The following is a 7,477-nucleotide window of genomic DNA, read 5'->3' on the forward strand; positions in this document are numbered from 1 at the left end:
CTCCCCCTGCCTGCCTTCCCTTGCCTTCCCCTGCTGCCTTCCCCTGCCTGCCTTCCCCTGCCTGCCTTCCCCTGCCTGCCTTCCCCTGCCTTCCCCTGCCTTCCCCTGCCTTCCCCTGCCTTCCCCTGCCTTCCCCTGCCTTCCCCTGCCTTCCCCTGCCTGCCTTCCCCTGCCTTCCCCTGCCTTCCCCTGCCTTCCCCTGCCTTCCCCTGCCTGCCTTCCCCTGCCTGCCTTCCCCTGCCTGCCTTCCCCTGCTGCCTCCCCCTGCCTGCCAGCCCCGCTCCGAGCCGCCCTGCCCCGAACACACGCTCTCCTTCACCCCTCAAGCCCCGCCGCCCCTGGAAGGTAACGGCGATCACACCAAGGGTGCCTGAGGAAGGAAGGGCTCACTGGGCTCACTTCGCCAGAGCGACGGAGCTGGTTTGGTAGCGCTCGAGTGTTCTCGCTTCCTTTAGAAATACGTCCTTAAGAAATTTGAAAATGTTTTGTCTGGAAGTTAACAAGTGCGGGGCTGCTGTAACTAACGATACCGCTGTGATCCGGTACATAATCTATTTAGACAGATCGCTCCTGCAGAACTCACATGGAAACAATTTCGTCTTCTAGATAAATATTTTTTTCTTGTGATACAGTTCTTTGCTTTCCTAAAGAATCACAATCTTTCTACAAAGTAATTTATTCCACGGAGTGGTTTATGTTGTCCACAGGATTTGAAATTGCTTTCTCTCACAAGTTGTATCTGTTGTTACACACCTTAAGTACTTCCCCCATGGATAGTTTATGCTACCATCCCTGCAATCTTGGGCATTTCAGGAAGATTTACTAGCATCCTGAAACAAACTCCTGCGTGGAGTGTGGGAACTAGACTTCTATTCTACAGCAAAAATTTAAAACACAGAAAGTAGTAACAACGTTTGTAATCACCTATCCAAATATGAGAACCTAAGGGGTTCACTGTGGACACGTTGTCAGAATTATAAGAGAATGTAGGTCCTGTGAAGAAAACTTCTCTTCCTCCCCTGTAAGCATCGATGCCACTCTTCTCTGAAAGCTCACCCTGCTGTACTCCCCTGCTCCGTCTGGCCGTGCTCTCCGGACTGCAGCTCACCCTCGCAGATCTGCTTTCCCAAACGTAATTCCCGGTACTAAGGTTTCAACCTGATGCGCTTAAAACCTTTCATTTCAGTGCTGCTGAGCTCACTTCTGACAATAGGAGTGACACGGGGTTAAGAGGGGTACTTGTTCAGCCTCTTGAAGTCAGAGACTAGACTTTAAGTAGAGGAAGAAAACAACCATTTGAAAATGTCTCGCTGGGTGTGTATGTAGTGTGGATGTGTAGGAAGAATTCCCTCTGCAGGGAACAGTTGGAGAGCAACTTCGATAACAAAGTGTACTGAATTCCAAAGATTATGTCATACTGTCTTTTTTATTTATAAGAAATATTTTTAGTTAGTATGTATATTGTAGCAATATATATAGACTCTCCAAGATGGACTAGGGTTTGACTATAAATTCACAAAATAAAATTACAATCTTCTGATGAGTTACAAATCCTTCTGGTACAAGCACAGTAGAAAAACCATTGAACATTTTTGCCCATACCTAGAGTGTAAGATTTTGCTCATAGTTTAGTAAACTGTCAGTCAAGTCACAATACCTATTTCCTCATGGAAACCTAGCTAAGTTGGTTTAATAATAATAATAATAATAATAAAAAAAAAAAAAAAAAAAAATCTGCCCTTGGGCTTTCCTTGAGACTGCAACATTTTATATCTTATTTATTTATTTTTATTTAGCCTTGTTCATTTCAATCTATTTTTCATTTAAAATGAATTATTAACTCTAGGGCTACATCTTCCTTAATACTACTGGGATCTATCTGATGACTTCAATAGAAGTCAAGAGCTGAGCACTTTCCAGCATCAGGTCTGTAACCCAAGGGAATGCATATGCGGGAGAGGAGATAAGGAAGCCCAGCTATTTGCAGGACAATCAGCATGAATAGAAGCTGCAGATTTGCTCCCTGGCCCCAGGGAGCAGTGTGAGCAGTTAGGACACGAATTCATATACATTCCCTGTGCTGGCAGGTGTGAAATCGTAGCATGCTGGCTCAATTAATAGGTATTATTTCCCCAGAATTTCTGCTTTTTGTGTTGTCTACAATTTGCAAGATACAGGCTATTCATATGTCCATACACATCATATGTTGGTCTAACGTGACTCCTTTGTGAAGACTGAGGATTTTTGGAAGGGTATTTTCATACCCTCAGCCATGAGATTAGGAATGGAGGACAAAAACTCCATTTACGATCATCAGGTTTAAAACTCAGTAATAATGATTTGTATTTTTCATTTATAATTAAAGGGCTAAACTTTTCTGGAGTGAGGATTAGTACCACTGATTCATGTACCCTTTCACATGGTAAGAAAAACTAATTATATGGTCTTGTCCTTACAACAAAAACCTTTTTAATGCAACTGGGGTGATTAATGACCATAACTTAGAAATTAGTTTGGAATGGTGGCATTCCAAGCCCTCTATCACTCTGCAAGATGACTGAGGAGAGAAAATCCTTCCTTACTGTGCTCAGCTTCAAACACACAAGCAGATGACAAATGTAGGAGAGCACGACAAATCTCAGAAAATAAATGGGTGTAGCTTTGTTAGCTGCTTGGTGTTCTACTAAGACGGGAATCTGTAGTAGGATGTGATACAGCAAAGAAAAACAAGAATTACTGGAAAGCGAATCAGGGAAAAGAGGTGTACACAGAATTCACTGCTTGTTTCCAGTCATGGTCAGCAAGCAGAATCTTACATTCATAATGAAGCTTTAAATGTGTTTTGAAGGAGTTCATACACAAATTGGGATCAGGGATTTCCCTCATGTTTAATTAGCAATCTGAGGAGAAAGGACAACGACATTTGTAGCAGAATCCAGTGGGCCAAAAGGCCAGGCATGGTGGCAGTTATGTTAGATCAGCTGGAGATGAGGAAGCTGAATTATGAGGCTAAATTATGAAGCACTAGAAAGGTAAAGTTAAAACCACATTTCCTGCAGAGCTGCAAAAAGGACAAGGACTCTGGAAAGATAGCACAGCTAATTAGCATTTCACTCAGTGAATTACTTTAATGGCATTGTAAACCCCAGTTTAAATTTCTTCCCGAGTTAGGTTTTTTGGTTTTATTTTCCTCTTCAAGACTTCTCATGTTTTAATTGATTAATAGGCCATTCTAGATGAAGATAACAAGGAAAACCTGCTATCTTGAATTGGCAGAACTTATTCATTAGTCCTAGATAAGTCTTTAACAAGTGTTAACAAGAGTACCCTTTATTACTAACTACTGATTTCCTCCAGTAAGTGACTTTCTATGTGGTCTTCTTTACACAAGTGCAAAAAATATCTTAAAAGCTATCCATGTGACACATTTTACTACATATGTAAGTATTATCAATTTAGTGATCAGTGTTGGCATACATTGGGAGGGCTAATCTTTCTTTCTTTCTTAAACAGTAGACAAATAGTTTGTGTGAGAAAGAGAAGGAAAAATAGGATAAAAAAATAAAAAAATAGGATATCCAAATAGAATTTTCCAAACCAGTGCATTTGCAAGACTGTGTGAAACAAATCGGGAAATCGGTGTGTTGACTGTGCTAGAGGCAAAAGAGAAGGCTGTAGATGCTGGCTGTGAAAACCTCACTTATTTCACAAGTTTCACACTTTAAATGTCTTCCATTTGTTTTGGTGTAAAATTAAGAGGGCAGGAATAAGACTATAGAAAAAGAAAACAAACATAAAATCACTCCAATATGTAAAAACCAAGCATTGATCATTTTGTTTATTCATTCCTACTTTGTGAGAGATTAACTTGTTTTTCTGTGACCTTTCTTTTCTTAAAATACAGCAGACTTCTGTATTTGCCAAGTAATTATTTTCAAAAGAACAGCTACCTAGTTTGGGCTAGGTGCAGCTGAAATAAGGGTCAGGACAATTAGTCCTCTAGTATGAAACAAGAAACAGGTTTTCATATAAATATCACACAACCAACACTATACACAAAGTGGGACTAGTACAGCAGTGACAACTGTGGTTCTGGAAGCTGCAAACTACTAGTTCACCACTAGAATTAAAAATGCACAGGAGTAAAAGCATAATATTGATTGAGGGGCTAATTATGTTGAGTACTGACCATTATCTGCTGATCATATATATGGTGTATAATACATACACACATATATATATGTGTGTATATATACATGTATATGTATGGAGATAACTTACATTGAGCATATCTGAGAGATGAGTTGTAAGAATTCTCCCAAACCATGGTGCTGCAATGTCTCAAGCACCCTGTTATCTTCTTGTGCTATGAGCAGCACTGCTGATTTCTCTGCAGGTGGTCTGAATTTAACAAATGCTGTAAGCATTCTAGGAATTGCAAAATAAAATTACAAATAAAATTTAAAATAAAAAAAAATTAAAAATAGCCATGTTCTTCTAGTGGTGCCCAGTGAAAGGACATGAGGCTGCAGGCACAAATTGCAATACACAAAGTTTTCGTTAAATGTAAGGGAAGAACTTCTTTCAGTCAAACATGGGAAGAAGCTGCCCAGAGAGGCTGTGGAGTCACCATTATTGGAGATATTCAAAGCTTGGCTGAACACAACTCAGAACAATTTGCTCCATTTGACCCCACTTTTGAGCTAGGGTTTGGACAAGAATTTATCTAGAGATCCCTTGCAATCTCAGCTCTCCTCTTCTGTGAGCCTCTGAAACTGAGAAGGTCAGCGCTTCTCATTCAGCTTAGTATTATTTGGGGTTAATTGAAACAAAACATGATTTTTCAAATGATCCTTGTATGCCATTAATGCACATATTGGCAGTAACCTGCCTGCAGAACTTCCTACTACTTACACTGATGTACATCTTCACCCTAAAACAAGAACCCAGCACATACAATCTTCTGTAGTACTTCATGCCAACTATATGTAAAAGCTCAATGAAGTTCAGAGGTAAGAAAAGTCTTTGAGAGCATGCATCTTGTCTTCTTTTTCCCTCCTCTCCTTTCTTCTACTGCCTTCTTTTTCTTGTGCATAGTAAGGGGGCTCAGGTAAATGTGGATGGCACTACTTTTTTTGCAACACTGCACCAGAAAGAAAGGAGGTGAGTTCTCAGTAACCTGTAGCTTTATAACTTGTCCAAATGATTTCTGCACAGAACTACTACACTGTTTGTACTGGCTTTGAAGTTGCCATCTCTTTGAATCCTGAGGTTTTCCCTGCACATTCCGGTGCTAAGAAAAGCAGATGTGTGAGTCAGATGAATCCAAGAGAAAGGAAGGCTTTGAGGACAGCAGAAGCTGGGTTTGTCAGGAGAAAACCCGTGACATTTTGTTCTTTCAGTCAGGTGTGCTTGGCACCTGAAACTGCTAACAGGAATTTTGCAGTGGCAAGAACAGAGAGTGGAGATAAAACAATGCTGGTGGGTGTGTGCATATGAAAAGTAGAAATTTGGTTTCTGCAGACTAATGGAGGACTACAATTTCCTGCAGCAGATTTTAAGGAATAAACCAGGGAAGAACACCCCTACCCTCACTCCCCAATAAAACAGCTAAATCTGAGGCATCTAGAGCTTACAGAGAATATATATTCCTAAACACTTATTAAGATGCCTAAAAATAACTTTTATTTCCAATTGATGCTTTAAGTTTTTTAAATTAAACCTTTTTACCCCTTGCTTTTTAAATGTGTCTAGGAAACAAACTGGAGTTCTGAGCATGGGGAGCAAAATGGGGTGCATAGGGCAAGAAGATAAGAGATTATTAAGGGGTTAAGTTCTGCTGCTGTTTGGATGGGGACAAAGTTTTATTTTAAACACCTTTTCAATGAGCAGCTTTCACATCTTTATTTTTCCTTGTTGCTGTATTTTTTTGTCAAGCTGTTAATGGAAAATAATGTAAGTTAAGCAGATCATCTCATTCAGGATAAAGAGAACACAATTGAAAATGAGGTGGTTGTGATACTTACAAACCTGAAAGTACCTTTTCTGTCTGAAATTATGTAATTGCTTCCAGTAAAAAAAAAAGAAAACCACAAAAATGAAACAAGGTTGTGCAAGATTATTTAACTATTATCACTGACCTGGACCAAAAAATTTGTCTCGATAAACAAGGGAGACTTGTGACTTTGTTCCTGTATTTGACAAAGCTCATTTACACTAACACCAAAAAAAAACCCCAAAATAATCCACTCAGGCCCAGTCCCACTTGCTCTGATGACAATGTCAGCTCTGATGGAAATTCAAGAACAGGACTGAGTGCATGTCTAACATGCGGGTGATGTTTATATTTTCTCTATGCAAGCTTAAAATATAAAGTATAACTGAGTGGTATATTTCTTCTAAGAAATAATAAAGTACACCATAATGACTCACCATTTTTAAAATTACATATAACTTCTATGGAGGGATGAGGGAGACTTCATTCTAATTTTGAAATCATGTTCTTAAAAGCTACAGGACCATTTTTCCCACACTGGTACACTTGTCCTTCCAGCTATAAACAGAAGGGCAGAATTTATATGTAGAGTTCTGGAAATCTCTTTACAGGATCTAAAAACAGCCTTTCAGTTTGTGAGAATCTTGCCATGATAAACTACATCTTGTAGTTTGTTAAAATGGGAGTGCTGAGTATGAGTGGAGAGAAGGAAATTCCAGATCTCCACAAGTAAATTTATTGCTATTTCTAATAGTTAATAGGAAAGTATTTCCTAATCTCATCATTAGGGCAAAGCTCAGTACTGGTATCTTGAGACTTGGACTAGACTAGACTAACTTGGAGAACACTTGATGATGAGGTAGAAGAAGAAGGTACTTATTAGCAGGAACCTTTCACCAGCTTTTGTATTGTGACAATTTGGGATACGAGCAAAGCAATAGTGTACTGAGAAGTGAAGGTTAAAACGGAATGCATACTTGCAGCAGCCTTGGAAATACTTACAAGGTAAACCTGCATTTGTAGCTAACATAAAAGGGGACAGAAAGGTGGTATAACAGCTGGGGGAAAAAGGAAGACGAGCTCATGTTCTTTCCCTGAGTACGGAAGGCCTGTGAGACTTGTTTTAAAACAACCCTCATCTTCAGTGGTACTAATTTACTTTGTATAATCCAAGAACTCCTTTTTTTTGAAGATATACATGCTTGTAGAGCCACCAGCGCATTAACTTCTGACTGAAGATAACATAGAGTCCTTTTGAAAGACTTTAGGCTACTTGTAGAGAACAGTTTAGTTACTCAGTCCATTGCTCCACGTCTCCCTAAGTCTTTTGCATCTTCTTGTTCATACCAAGCCAGGCAGCTGCTTCTTTGCAAGTTCTGCTCCTGATTTACAGGCATTCAGGCCCGACCCCTTACAAAGGCAATAACCAAACGAGTGCTACATTTCCCTTGGCACCTCTGCACGCGGCAGTTCCCTGATGGG

General features: G+C 39.8%; 1 protein-coding gene across 1 annotated transcript in view; it reads right to left on the bottom strand.

Moving 5' to 3' along the window:
• The window catches only part of DEGS2 (delta 4-desaturase, sphingolipid 2), a 33,651-nt gene that overhangs the window by 24,082 nt on the left and 2,092 nt on the right, over nt 1–7,477 (bottom strand). The gene's annotated exons all lie outside the window — the stretch shown is intronic.

This window comes from Cyanistes caeruleus, chromosome 6, assembly GCF_971803275.1.
Source record: "Cyanistes caeruleus chromosome 6, bCyaCae1.hap1.1, whole genome shotgun sequence".
Taxonomy (NCBI): Eukaryota; Metazoa; Chordata; class Aves; order Passeriformes; family Paridae; genus Cyanistes; species Cyanistes caeruleus.